This window comes from Echinops telfairi, unplaced genomic scaffold, assembly GCF_000313985.2.
Source record: "Echinops telfairi isolate 266 unplaced genomic scaffold, ASM31398v2 ScPeMD7_19;HRSCAF=73, whole genome shotgun sequence".
Classification (NCBI taxonomy): Eukaryota; Metazoa; Chordata; class Mammalia; order Afrosoricida; family Tenrecidae; genus Echinops; species Echinops telfairi.
The window spans coordinates 4,566,901-4,567,146 of NW_022103916.1; positions in this window are offsets into that span (position 1 = coordinate 4,566,901).

A 246-nucleotide genomic window follows, 5' to 3' on the forward strand; every position below is an offset into this window, starting at 1 on the left:
TAGGTTGGCACAGTGGCTGTAACAATGGGATCAAACATAGTGACAATTGTGAGGATGCTGCAGGCCTGAGCAGTGTTTTGTTCTGTTGTACGGAGGGTCATTATGGGTTGGAACCGACTCGATGGCACCTAACAACAAAATATGGGTTAGACATGTATTAACTTAGGTGAAGGGGAAGGCAATTCACAATAAAGGAGAAGTCATCACAACCTAACAAAGGAAGACACTGGGAGGTACACAAGGGTA